Below are 14,188 nucleotides of genomic sequence, written 5' to 3'. Positions count from 1 at the left end.
CTTCTGGGTAGGTTTTATCTTACTCTTGGTTTCATCTTATACAGGGATTAAAATAGTGGTTTCCTTGTATGAAAGTCCTAGGGAGCTTTCCTAAGAAAGAGAGGTGTGGATGGGAAAAAGAGGAAGCGAGAGAAGGGAATAGCTAAGAAATAACAGCTAAGAGCTTTATATATGTTAGTTCATTTAAAAATGCAACAAGCACTTTTTTAAAAAAGATTGAAAGTTATGTTTGCACGAAGAATTTATTTTTTTTAAATTTCAATTTTTTAATCTTGGTCACAAAATAATTTTTCTAATTAAAAAAAAGGCAAAGTCAAAGGAAGACTCCAGTTTGTTCAGGGAAGATAAGGAGTTGGTTTCAGAAAACTTGACATTGAGGGCGATAACAAGACATCCAAGTTGGGAATGCTACTTAAGCAGCTGTGTGCAGAAGAGGGCATCCTGTCCATATTAGGATTCCACAAGGAGGTCTCTACTTACAGTGAAAACGCATACACCTGGGTGCAGGTGACTCAATCCTTGCTTTTAGCCAAAGATTAAAATGGAGATTCCCTTTAATGATCGGAGGCTATCCAACAATCAGGTTGTTACAGTTAATTCCCCTGCTCTAATTCCACAATTACCAAGCAACCTACTGATAATAACTTGCTTTCCCACAGAAGTCTGCCTACAGGGAAAGGAGGCATGAGTCATGCACACTGAAGTGAACATTCTGGTCCTCCTGATAGTTATATTACACATTTTAAATTAATAAATTGTCATTCTTATTTTATATCATCAGCCTCCTGAGCTAAACTAGTCTGCCCCCAGAAAGATAGATCTGTTTTTGGTATGCTGTTGAATTATGGTCCAAAGTCTACAGGACAAATGACCCATTTTGGCTATAGTAAACTCACCAAGAGGCCTCCAAGGGAACAGCCTGCTGACCTGCTCAAGGGGCAGCAGGAAGTGGTGGCTGGAAGCTTCTCCTCTGGAGTCAAAGAGCCCGATCTTAGATTCCTGCTTTCCACTAACTCATTACAGAACCCAGGGCAAATAAGCTCTGTAAGACTCAGAACCTATTGGATGGGCTGTGGGGGGTGGGGGCACACAATGGAAGTGTTCATTAGATGTTAGTTATCTTGAAGGCAGCCCTCTGAACTTTGTCAAAGTACCTACGTCAACATTGGGATGAAATGAGGACAGCGAGTCCTTCAAAACATTCTGCAGTAAAATGAAGGCGATACGTGTGAATGGGTAATGAGACCTTAAAGAGAAGATGTGTTTCCAGTGGGGAGACAGGACCTCCAGTGGGAAGGAGGAAGAACCAGTGGAAAGAGAAATATGGGGTAGAGTGACAGGAAGGCAAAGGAATCGGAGGAGATTAGAAAAGGGGAAAGGAAGGGGCAGGGCAGTTGAGAAAGAGACAGCTTGTCTTTCTCCCAACTTTGCTTTCTATTCCCCTTTGGAGACAATATACTATACAGGAGAGACTTTTAGGACAACAAGATTCCAATCCCAGTGCAGTTACTTTCTATCCAGTGTTACTTTAGTCAAGTCACTTACCCCTCCCGTAAGACTCAATCTCAGAATCTGTAAAATAAAGACAATAATGCCTTCCTCCCCAAGCTGTTGTGAGGTTAAATAGAAATGTACATACAGTTCACTCCATAAAAATGTGTTCCTTCCCCTCCGTTCTCCTCCCCAGTCTCTTTTCCCCTCCTACTCTCTCCCTTCTCTCCTTTTCAATCTCCCGGTTTCTTTTCCCCGTTTCCCTAACTTCTCTTCACATTTCTCACTGAGGCACCTGCTCCCAACCTAACCCACCTCTTCTCTGAGGACTGGCCCAACCAAGAGTGGAGGGGAGGAGGGCTGCCTGGGAGGCCAGCGCCAGGGTGGGCTTCAAATGCCCACCTACTTGAGCAATAGTAGGGTCTGAGGATGGGAAGTTGGGAGGGCAGGTTCAGGTCTACCCTGCTGCCCTCCATCTTCTCAGCTCCTACCCCTGCCCCTTTCCTCCCTCTGGCCCTTGGTTCCCAGAGGCTGAAAAGCAAAGCCTCAGTGAGTCCTCCCACCCTGGACATGGTAACCTTGCTATCATATCTGCTGGCAACCCTGCCAACTAGCCCAGGAACATTCCCCGGGGGCAGGCCCCTGAGGGATGGAGGGGCCGAAGCACAGCTCTAAGACCCGGGAAGGGAGATGCTGGTACAGCAAGGAAATCTCAACCTTGGGAGGCGAGACCAGCAAGGGATAAAGAATAAGCCTGGGCCTCTGTCCTGCATGTGTGCAGCTTCGAGTGTCACGTCGCAGTGAGAGATGTAGATAACGTTTTAATCATATTTGGTGTCAGGGACAGCAGCCAACAGCCATAGTGCTTGCAGACTGTAGACACTGGGCAAAAGTAGAAGTAAAAAGAATGTAAGCCAGTCCATGTGTGTGTGTTTATAAGAATGATGGTTGGTACAGCCAAATTTATAAATTGCTTAGCAATTACATCTAATTACCATGCCTCGACAATAAACTATTCTATTTCCATATACCGTATATCAGATTGTCTTTGCTGTGAGTTGTCATGTCGACACTGAAGTCTGTTTATATTCTGTTAGCCATGCAGCTGTTACTCAGCCACAAAATTCTAAAGTGGTGGGAACCCTGCTCCCCTTCCTCCTCTTGTTTATCCCTTGCTCATTTTCCAACTCCATCTCCTAACTTTCTTTTCTCTTTCCTTTCTCTTCCTTTCCCAGTCTGCTCTTGCTGCCTCTCTTGTGCATTTTCATCCTGCTTCTCCTCATTGCACCCTTTCTCTCCCAGACACGTCTCCCCTGGTTTGGTCATCTTCCTTCCCTTTCTCACTTCCCTATTCCTCCACCAACGCTGGAGTCAGAGGGCCACATTTGGTCCTGCTAGCCCTATAACCTCCAGCAAGTCCCACTCCCTTCTAAGCCCCAGTTTTCTCATCTGTAAACAGGGACAATCAGAGTAACTCACAGGATCATTAGGCAAACTACATCAGATCATGCCTGCAAGGACGTGAGCACAGTGCTTCCTGCCACAAAGTTAGTATCTGAGACAGGAAAGCTACTATTATTTTAATTTTTCTTAAATGTACTTCTAACTCTCCACATGTAGAAAACCTCCCATCAAATTTGAGAGCCATCATCAAACACTTACCAGATGCCTGTTGTGTGTCAAACCTGGGCTGGGTGGAGGGAGGCAAGAATCATTAGCCCCTATCTCAAAAGCCCACAGTCTGGGGAAGATGAGAACAGCTACGTGGAAAGATCATTAGAATGGCAAGTGCCGGGCTATGACAGACTAAGAATTATGGAAACAGAGGGAAGGGAGTCACCAAGCCTGTTTTGCAGAGTCAACTAAGATCTCACAGATGGTGATTCCTAGTTGAGTCCTTTTGAAAGGAAAAGAAGAGTTTGCCCAATAAAATGAGGTAAGGACAGGCAAAAGGAACAGCATGTGGAAAGACCAAGTGATGTGAAAGGGAAGGGAAGGTTTGGGGAACAGTGACAGTCGTGGCAACCAGATTACAAGGGGCATGAAGGAGAGTGGTGTGACATGGAGTTGGCAAGGTAAATAAAAGACGGATTCTGAAAGAAGTCACTGTCTTCATCTTTGTCATCATCATCACTACCATTCACGGGGTACTTGGCCTTGTGCTAGTACTTGACATCTATCATCTCATTTAATCCTCACTAAAACTCTATGGGCAGGGACTACCATTAGCCCCATTTGATAGAGGAGGTGACGCAGAGCATTGCTATGGTCAAGATCCTGTGGCTGATCTTGCAGATAATGGGGAGGCAGAGGCGGTCTCTCAGTAGAATGTGATGATTAAAATTTAGGCCACCTTGTCCGTTGTCATTGCTCCCTTGAGTCTCTCTATGCAAGTACCTGCTGTCAGGGTTTTTAGGAAGGTTATTCTCACAGATGAACTGGCATGGAAAGAGATGGGGGAGCGACGACAACAGGCAAGTAGAGCTGGATTCTAGAAATGTTTCTGCAGTTGAATTGACAGAGTTTATAAATGGTCCATATTTTGGGGTGCAGAACAAGGAGGAATCTGAGGTGATTTCTAGGTTTTTGGCTTGAGACAATGAGGAGACAGAGATGCCATTAACTAAAATGACAAATACGGCAGTGAAGGGACAAGGAGATGGTGGGGGAACAGGGGCAGGAATGGAGGAGGGAGAATAATAAGTTCAGTTTGGACACATTAGGCTTGAAATGCCTCTTGATCCTTGAAAACATCCTCAGCCCTAAAGAGAGAAGACAGATCTGTAGACTTGGAATCAACATATAAGGAAGCGTTGAGATCATGGGGAATGAATGATCTCACTCAGGAAGAACAAGAACAGGAAGAAGTGGGGAGAGGACCAGAAGGTGAGGAGGAGTCAATAAAAGACAAGAGTAGAGTCCTAGGGAACACTCAACTCAAAAGAGGGTCAGAGGAAGCGATCTTATAATGAAATGCTGTGGCTTTCCTACTGTGCTCTCTTCCTCTGGGCATCTAGCACAGAGCCTGGCACAGGGTAGGTGATTAACAAACTGAAGTTGAGTAAAGAAAAGGAGAGAAGAGGGAAAGGTAGCCTCAAATCAAGGAAGAAACATGTTTCCAGAAATACAATGATCGATAATACTTAATATTCACATTTTATGTTTAATCAGAAACTTATTGTTAATATTTGGAAAATATGTAACATTGCTAAGGAGTCAAGTAAGACTCTTAGGCATGTGCTACAAACATGGAACATTTAGAGGTTATCATTTTCTATGACTTTTCATGAGAAATCCTGACAACAAATACTACCATCTATTTCTTGTACGTGCCATGCAAGCATCTAGAATACATACGTTAAGAAGTATTTCAAGAAGAGCTATAATTTTCTGTTTACTTTGAAATGATAGTTTAAGTGTTTTCTTACTAAATGAAAATTTCCAATTTACCTTGCAAGAACAATATAAAATCCTGTGCACAAAAAAAAAAAAAATCAACCAGGGGCACAAAAAAAATCACTTGGTCCCTCATTTTTAAAGACACATACATGATGAAACAATATAAAAGCACAAGATAGATAAATACTGGTTAAACAAATCACTCTGAATTTTCATTTTGCAGTAAAAGCTAGCATGGAGCAACCCCTGAGCAAAGGCGACAGTTCGTGGACACAGGTGGTGGTGATCCCATACTCGATACTATATTTCCTCGTCTCCTTTCTAATAAGCCTCCAGCCCCCAATTAATGTTTCTCGCCAGTTCCTTTTTCTTCAAAACAGCTAATTGTTAACCAGGGACCTGAGATTCTCTCTTGTCTATCAACAAAACAGCTAGAAGAATCCATTTTTCTGTTCAGACAAATCTCAGCAGTGAAAACATTCCCCTCAGGCCTCAGAGGGAGAGCTTAGTGACAAATTGTTTATTCCAAAGCATGAATTGATCATAGAATAAACAATATCTTGAATAGATGTTCTAGATACAAACTCCCTGAAAAAAACTGAAACCAACTACTACCAAAGGAAGTGACAAATACCCACAAACCAAGAAGAAATGGGCATTGTGGCTACGCCCATTGACCATTGAATAGGTGATGCTACCAGAATAAAAACTTGAACTTCAAAGAAAAAAAAGGAAATGTCCTATTTTCCAAACCCAATTAACTTCTCCCCAAATTATATTTTAATAGGAGTAGAATAATGAAGGCTATTTGCCAAACCTCAACCACACAGAAGACGAAAACAGCAAAATAAAACATCCACTTGGAAAAAAGAAACAGAAAAGCCCCAATCAGCCCAGAGCCAGCTCTCCTCTTGGTGTCACCAACCCTGGAATGCTCCCCCCGCCTCAACCCCCCCTTCCCCCCCCCTCCCGCCGACTCACCTCAGCCTGGACCTAACCCTCTCCCCCAACAGGGAGATTTCCCAGCAGTGCAGGAAGATCAAACAGGTACCCATTCCGTGACCATATCAATGAGAAAAGCAAGGTTGTTCTGAAAGCTCTAGTAATTACATGAAAAACAAACTGGGTCTCTAGGGGACATTCTTGAAAACCTGAGATCAACTCCCGGAAAAAAACTCTTGACCACTTACCACCACCGGAAGCTGCTAGATGGCAGCTCAGAATCAGCATCTCATCAGAAAAAGAGGAAGACGTTGTAGGAAAGCAGCTTTACTACCAGTGAGGAACTTGGTGGGGCGGGGGGGACTGCTCCTTGGAAAAACACCAAAAGCCCAGAAGAGTCTCTCCTTCTACGGTTGCCTGCTGTTGCTGCCAGGATAGAATCGGTTAATCTTGGAGAAACAAAAGGAATCTCCCTAGAGGCTGGCTTCTGGAGGATGGCTTCCTCTGTGGGAACCAAGAGTTCAGAAGGATGGAAGCAGACAACAGAAGGGGTCACCAGTCACCACTTCTCTTACCAAACTTTTATCAGCCCCCGACTGAGGGGAATAAGCAAACCTCTTTGGAGTTCCCACCTGTTTTGCCCAGAGATGAAGGAATTAGCAATGGTTTGGTTTGGTTTAATCATTACAAGGGAAGCTCAACTCTCTCGTGGATGAAAGCTAAGCACACTCAAGCACCATTTAATACGCAGTGTAATGACACTTCTTCTTTCCCAACATTCTTAATTTCTGCTCAGAGGAAGCAAGCAATTAACCCTGAGGATGCTGAAGAACAAATGCACTGACTTTTTAGTTCAGAATCACTTTGGGGGAGGTTCTGGCTTATAAGATGGGATTAGATGAAAACAAAATATTTTGGTATGTGTCTATTTTTAAAAGAAAGGGTTATGGCTCCTTTTAAATACGTCTGAAGCCATTTATAGATTTTCCAGAAGTTGCATCAGATTTGCAGTTAAGTACTGAAATCAAATATGTTTTAATCATGTCTCTACAACCAGAACAAGCTGATCCCCTGTGCATTGTCAACTCCACTCTCCTAGAGCACCCTGGTACTGAGCCCTCAGGTTTCCACAGAGAGCCAGACCAGAGAGAAAGGAGAGTTTTTCCCTGCCAAGGCTCTGCAGTCACAAGAAATTGCAGATTTCTTGAAATGAGAGTGATGGCTTTCTTCCTCGCATAATAAAAAGGACTAAGCACAGCCTATATAAAGAAGCAATCATTTCTTTGAAACGTTTATAATGAAAAGCTCTTTTAAATTTAAAAAAAATTTTAAGTATAGCCACTACATCATTTTTTAAACCTATCACATTGGCAATTATTATATGTTTGGTAATTCCCTCTGTTAAAGATGATATAACGAAATCAGCACCTTCTCCTACACTGTTAGTGGGAATAGAAATTGGTAAAATATTTTAAAATGGAAACTAAGCAGTTCCTATCAAATATAGAAATGTGAATGTTTCCATCTCTTAGAAATTTACCTTCCAGATGACTACAAACATGGGCAAACATATCTGTAAAAATGTTCATTATAGTACTGTTTGTGATAGCAAAGAACTAAAAATGGCTTAAATATAGGGTACTGGCTAAATAAGTTAAGGTACATCCATACAAAGGAGTACTATGCAACCATGAAGAAGGAGTAGAACGGGAGTGAAGAATTAGCTCGTCTGGATTCAGATCTGGCTCCACCAGTGACTTACAGCTCACTCTGGGCAAGTTCCCAAACATCTCTGGGCCTCAGTTCCCCATCTGTAAAAAGGTGATAATTACAGTACTTACCATAGAGGATTGTTGCAACTAAGACAGTGCCTGGAGCAGAGTAGATGCTCAATAAATATTAGCTATTACCAGTGAGAGAGGGAGGCCTCTTCAGATTGACATGGAAAGATGCCCAAGATGTATTGCCAAGTGGAAAGAGCAAGTTGCAAAACAGTACATATAGGATAATTCATTTGGTAAAAACATCCTAAATGTGTTTGCTGTTTACTGTCTGTTTACTGTTGTTTGTCAGTGGTGTAGTGGTTAAGTTCACATACTCCACTCAGGCAGCCTGGGGTTCACAGGTTGAGATCCCAGCCACGGACCTACACACTGCTCCAAGCCATGCTGTGGCAGCATCCCACATACAAAATAGAGGAAAACTGGCACAGATGTTAGCTCAAGGACAATCTCCCTCAAGCAAAAAGAAGATTGGCATCAGATGTTAGCTCAGGGCCAATCTTCCTCACCAAAAAAAAAAAAAGAAAGAAAGAAAGAAAAAAAAAAACAGACAAAAAATAATAAAATAAGCTCCTGGAGAGAAGAGACTATTCTTCACTGTTGTATACCCAGTATCTGGAATAAACATTCAATAAATATTCATTGACTGAATAAATGATAACAGGAAGGCTAAGTAAGAAGAAATAACTAACAGCAATTACCTCTGAGGAATGGTTGGGGGTTGAGGGGCTGGTGGGCCCTGGGAGAAATGTTTTGTTGGTTCTTACCCTTTTGTACTGCTTAAATTTTTCACAATGAGCTTGTTTGCCAACTAATAAAAATGCAACTCTGAGAAGATAGTGTTTTTGCTTACAGGGAGCATCTCAAGATCTGTGGTTGCCCCCACTAACAGCAGACAGATGGAGGAGCAAGGGATGATTCTGCCTATAATCTGATAAATTAATGAGACAGAAAGCAATTTACAAAAGAAGGAAAACACAGAGCTCTTTTTTTCCCTTGGTCTTCCACTTATCTTTCCAGAGTTATTCCTACAATCTCCAAGCCAGATCCTCTGCCCTAGTCCACGGGACCCTTCTCCATTACCTAAACATCAACTGCACATCCCTACCATGGCATCTTTGCTCTCCTTTTGGGAGGCCTTTCCCTTCATCCTCTCACTGCCGATCCATCCTTAAAGAACCAGATCACATGTCTGCTCCCATCCAAAGCCTTTTCTGACTCTCCCAGCATCTCTGGTCCCTCTGTCGTGGGCACTGCTGGAGCCTAGGCTTGGTTCCATCCCCTGACACTTATCCTACATCTGCTATCTTCCCTCTCATTCTATAGATTACTTAAGATGAGGACTGGAAGGACAGTGTCTTCAGTTTCGCAACCCCCCTCACACATACACACACACACAGAGCCCAGCACCGTAATGGACAGAGTGCCAGATTAAGGAGCTACATGTTGTGATTTTGTTCCATTTGCCCAAAAGCTTCTGATACCAGAAAAGGTCACACACCTTGTCATCGTCCCTGAAATTTCAAGACTAGAGATGTCTTTCTTTGGCCTACTAAGCATATTCTTGTTTAATGCTTCTAAAAGATCTAAATAAGTTTGAAATGCTCTAGTTACTCATGTACTAAATAGTCTGAACTGATTTAATCATATTTTTTACTAACTAACCACACTGAGACAATGAGGAATACTAATGGGAGAAGAAAGTAGGATAAAATAGAAAAAGGGCAAAGATGGGCTTACCACACCTACAGTCAGACCACAGAACGCCTACTTCATGTTCATCCCACGCACAGAAGCTCTCATGATGCGTGCATGTGGTGCGGAGGGGGACTCCTAGCACTGATGTCTTATGATTTTGAAATATTCATTCATTTTAACATGCAAGCATCTTGCCGTTGAATACTCTCTTGCAGATAGATCTTTGAGTGCTTAAATAAAAAATAATTTTATAGTGTCATAGAATTATGTGGTACTTAAAATCACAGAGCATCAGATTTATTCGTCCCATCACTTAAAGTCCCAAAGCTCTTTATCCATCTCTAGAATATAACATTACAGCAGGTGCTTCTATTCCTCTACCAGACTCTCTTGTCACCCACATGTCCCCTTGACTCTCTCCCCCGTTTCCCTTAAACCTGTGCTCAAAGTCACCAGCTCAGAAAGGCCTGCCCTGGTCAGCCTACCTAAAACAACACACACAATCCCTATCACTCTCTATTCCTTATCTTGCTTCATTTTTCTCCATACGAAAACCACACAGCCATTAAACTGTATATTTTCTTGTTTATTGTCCAGTTTCCCCCACCAGAAGGTCAGCTTTGGGAGAGCAGGGACTTTGTCCTGTTCACTGTTGCTCACCCAAGGCCTAGAGCAGGGCTTAGTGGGTGACTGATGAATGTTGAATCAACAAATGATCGTAATAGCCTTGTGGTACAGTTATTTATAGCTTACTAGATATGTGTGCATCTTCCTCCAGAATGTGAGCTGCTCGAAAACAGAGCTCTTGTCTCATTCACTGCTGTATTTCAACAGTGCCCAGAAAATAGTAATTTATTCATAATTGACTTAAAGCTGAACTCTAAAGTGTAGTTCTCTATATGACACTTTCCATTTCCATTAAATTTCCATTTACAATGTGCCCTCAACTAAATTTCCCTTGGCTCACCCTCACTTGTCAGTCCCCAAAGTCGTGCCAATTGGCAGGCCTAATGTAAACAGACCTTGTCACAGGCATAGAGTGGGTATAGTCAGATGTCAGACCATATGTAGCTGTATCTTGAAGTATTAAATTCAGAGGAGGAGGAGGAGGAGGAGTCTAGGGAAAAGACAGAGGCCCAGCACACAACGAAGGTGAAGAGGGCAGCAGCTCACCCTGCAGGGCATGAACAGAGGAGAGACACTTGCTCTGGAGAACCAAAAAAGTGTGGAGGGAAGTGAGAGTTTAAAGTTCTGCTCTTTTTCCATCCCTAGGTTCATAACCAAAAGAATTGCAGGCAGGAAACCAAACAGATACTTGTAAACCAATGTTTGTAGCAGCATTATTCACAACAGCCAAAAGATGGAAACAACCCAAATGTCCATCGATGGATGAATGGATAAACAAAATGTGGTATATCCATACAGTGGAATATTATTCAGCCTTAAAAAGAAATGAAATTCTGACATATGCTACAACATGGACGAACCTTGAGAACATTACGCTCAGTGAAATAAGCCAGACACAGAAGGACAAATATTGTATGATTCCACTTATATTTAGTCCCTAGCACAGGCAAAGAGGAGAGCTAACCAGGCGCTGGGGGGAGCAGAGAATGGGAAGTTATCGTTTACTGAGTATAGAGTTTCAGACTGGGATGACAAAAAAATTCTAGAGATGGATGGTGGTGATGGTTACACAGCGTTCTGAAAATACTCAATGCCACTGAACTGTACACTTAAAATGATTAAAATGGTAAATGTTCTGTTATTCCCATAGATAATATTACCTGAACAGGGCTTAATCTTGAGTCTTCATTAGGCAGCATGGACATTATCAGAACACCAGAAATTGTGGGCTTTGAAACGGCCTTGTTTTGCTTTAAAACCTTCCTTTTTACAAATGTCCCTCATGTCTGTAATCTAGAGTTTCCAAAGAGCTTTCTCAATGACCACTTCAATTTGTCCGCACAATAATCCAGTGAGTTATGCTAAATGGATTTTGATTAACTATCTGAGCCTTTGAAAGAAAACTTTCCTGCTAATTTACTTGCCTCTTACCTGGTCCTCCAACTTTGTACATATTTCATTAAAAGGAAGAGATGGAATTTTTTATATTTAAGAATCTGAAGCCACACAACTTTCCTGGATAGAATAAACAGCATTACATTTCTTAGAACCTGTGACTATGTCTAGCTCTACTACCAAGACAGCTAAGAAAGCCAACGAATTACCATTTTAAGTAAACACATTAACCACCTATAGCAAATGGAATGCCCTGACCCATAGTTTGAAATTTACAGTTGGAAGAAATGGATTTAAGAAACATATTTTCATTCAACAAATGCAGATACTGCGCTAGGCTCTTTATAGGACATAGAAAGATAAACAAAACGTGATTCCTGCTCTTAAGACACTTATCACGTCTTGGGAGGCGTCAGACACACAGGTGAGGGGGTTCTGCAACGAAAGAGGAAAACAACAGGCTCTGCTACTGAGAACGGGCCCGTCAAACAGCAGATTCACTCACTTTGTGTCAATCCAATTCAATCACAATGAAATGGACAAATTAAGATTTAATCAATTCCCCGGAATTTAGCCATTACAAGAGTTTTAGGTTTTTTTGTTTGTTTGCTCGCTTGCTTTTAATGCCAAGAAAGGAAGATTGAGCCGACTGAAGTGTCAGACCAAGGCCTCGTGTCAACCTGAATGACAGAGAAGTCTCTCTGGACCAAAATTACAAATTGGACATATACAATAAAAAAAGGAAAGAACTAAAACAAAGTATTCCCCAATTTTAGCAACACATTCTTGAGCAATCCACCTGCTGTGAGCAGACCAGCCCACTTGAACGTACAGAAGCAGAATCTCCTTGAGAGGAGCCCCGGCCTCTACACTGTAAACCTACGCACCAAAACATGAGGCTTGCTGAGGTATAAATCATGCAATGTTGTGCAAATTACTTCACTGCCTTAAACTTTAGCTTCCTGGTTGTAAAATTGGGAACATTAAAATCTTCTTCTTAAGCTGTTTGTGAAGATCAAAAGAGATACTCACTAGATTAATAACAAGTGTGTAAAAGAAAGAGGGCATGTGTAAATTACATATACAGTGACAGAACAAGAATAAATAATATAACCCAGTACCTGTCACATAGTCATTGTCCAACGAAAGGTCAATGTCCTTCCAGCTCTCTCTCCAGAATCTTCCCAAATGGCTACCACATTTCCTTTATCAGAAGAGAAGGAAGACATCCGAGTTCTCAGCTACTCCACATCTCCAGTTCTTTCCATTCTAATACAGCCACCTGCCTTCTCCTCTGCTTTCTAGGACAGTAGTCCCCAAGCGTATCCTTTCAATATACCATAAAACAGCACAAGAAATAGATGGTTTTAAAGGATGAGATCAATAAAGATAAATACAAGTTCTAGTACTTTCTTCCTGCACCCCAGGGGACCGTTTGAAAACCACTACTCCATGACAAGGACCAGCAGGCACGGAAGTATACTAAACAGGTTCCTTCCGCACCACTCCCTCTTCTTTTCAGTGATTGAAACCTACTCACTTCCCATTCAGAATCAGCTTCACCAAAGCTTGAAATCATACCTTCGCTCACGGTCTTTAGTAAACAAAAAGAAAGTAGAGTTTTCTAACCTCTTATAGGTGCATTTACTATCTGGCACTTATCATAGTGTGCCGGGCTGAAGTGCACCAAGAGAACGGAACTCATCTCCTCCTCCCCCAGGCTCCCCACCAATTACTTCCTGTTGGCTAGTTAACGTTTTGTGTAAGAAAGCAGATTTCCTCACGTTGGCCAAGATAAAGGACTGACCCATTGCCATTTCCTATGAGGGACTTTCCATCCTCAATGAAGACTCAAAGGTGAGTTTTAGTTATTACTCAACTAACTCACGAAAACCACAAAAAGAAAATCAGAGAATGCAAGAAGGAAGAAATTTCTTTAGAAGTTAAGCCCTGGCTAGGGACCTGAATTTAAGACTAGAGAGTTTCCTGCTCTACTATTAAAATCTCAGGAATTAAAAGTCAACTAAAAATAACCTAAGTCCACCACTACACTAAAATTAAGTTGGTATGATTAAGAAAAAAAAGAGATACCCAAATTCCCGGGTGCTCAAGGTCACCTCTGGAGTCTACCTCCTCCAGCAATTTGGACTTCCCCTCAAGGGCTCTCCCGAATATTCCTTTCAGTGCAAACACTCAGATACAAAGCAGAACAGTGGGACCCAGAAAGTCTGTTGTTATCCAAGCCCACTCACCAAAACCAGGTGATTTGTATTTAACTTGCCCTTTCAAATGCATTCTGAACCATGTGTTCCAGAACTAAATGACCTAGCCCTAAACCAGACAGCCTAACCCCAAGTCAGACAGTTGGCGTCCCTAGTTGTAAAAGTCATTCTAACAGTTTGTTTCCAAATGACAAATGCTCCACAGCCAAAACTGGATCCTGGAATAGACTATTGGCATCCAGGAGACAAACACTCCCCAAAATGATGTATCTCTTGCTATCAGGGAAGTACAGTGTCTTCTTTGCACATGATAAGTGTCCAGGAGATATATTTGTGCTCCACTTTTATATAGATTGACATGATAAGAAGTCCTTACAACAATAGGGGACATCTGCCAGAAAGGAGGAGCTGATCTGGAAGGGACTCGATTTGGATCAGTTTCATTGTTCCAGTGGTTCTTGCCATCTCAGAACCTTCCAGATACAGGAGCAGCCAGACCCTCAGGATCTTTTAACACTCACTCCAGCCCCACTTTCTCCTTAGCAAACTGTCATCCAGAAAGAAGGAAGAACTGCATGGCTGCATAGCTTCAAAGGAGCTCTTCCCTTTATCTCTTTACCCTTTTAGCCTGCC

General features: G+C 42.1%; 1 protein-coding gene across 10 annotated transcripts in view; it reads right to left on the bottom strand.

The window, feature by feature from the left end:
* Positions 1–13,073, bottom strand: part of ATP8B4 (ATPase phospholipid transporting 8B4 (putative)) — a 216,324-nt gene extending 203,251 nt beyond the window's left edge. The window contains exons 1-2 of one of the 10 annotated variants that reach the window (XM_070580607.1): positions 12,963–13,073; positions 12,455–12,537 (exon numbers count right to left, since the gene is read on the bottom strand). The gene's annotated coding sequence lies outside the window, so the exon portion shown is untranslated. Of the gene's footprint in view, positions 1–5,871; positions 6,261–12,454; positions 12,826–12,914 lie in introns of those variants that run through there. The other 9 variants (XM_008534847.2, XM_008534846.2, XR_011528524.1 and 6 more) reach the window with 9 other exon arrangements.
* Between the last annotated feature and the right edge of the window lie 1,115 nt (positions 13,074–14,188).

The sequence above is a fragment of the Equus przewalskii genome, chromosome 1 (genome assembly GCF_037783145.1).
Source record: "Equus przewalskii isolate Varuska chromosome 1, EquPr2, whole genome shotgun sequence".
NCBI lineage: Eukaryota > Metazoa > Chordata > Mammalia > Perissodactyla > Equidae > Equus > Equus przewalskii.
This window is presented reverse-complemented; position numbering and strand designations above follow the sequence as displayed.